Below are 337 nucleotides of genomic sequence, written 5' to 3'. Positions count from 1 at the left end.
TTTACTATATAATATTAAAACCTTTTAAAGTTTATTATAAAAGTCTATTAAATAGAACTTTTATTTTTAAGTTTTAATTAAAATAATATTATTATAATTATTTAATTATTATTAATTTATTATAATATAATATTAAAAGATTAAAATATCTTTATAATAATATATAAAATATAATTAATTAAAGTCTTAAATAAAAAATTAATATAATAAAATACTTATTTTTTAATATAATATAATATAAAGTATTATATATTATATTAAAAAATATAATAACTTTAATAATAAGTTTTAAAATTATATAATTATTTACTATAAACTTTATAATTTAATTAAATAA

This window comes from Fusarium mangiferae (assembly GCF_900044065.1).
Source record: "Fusarium mangiferae strain MRC7560 genome assembly, contig: FMAN_scaffold002, whole genome shotgun sequence".
In the NCBI taxonomy this organism is placed as follows: domain Eukaryota; kingdom Fungi; phylum Ascomycota; class Sordariomycetes; order Hypocreales; family Nectriaceae; genus Fusarium; species Fusarium mangiferae.
Note: the sequence above shows the minus strand (reverse complement) of the source record.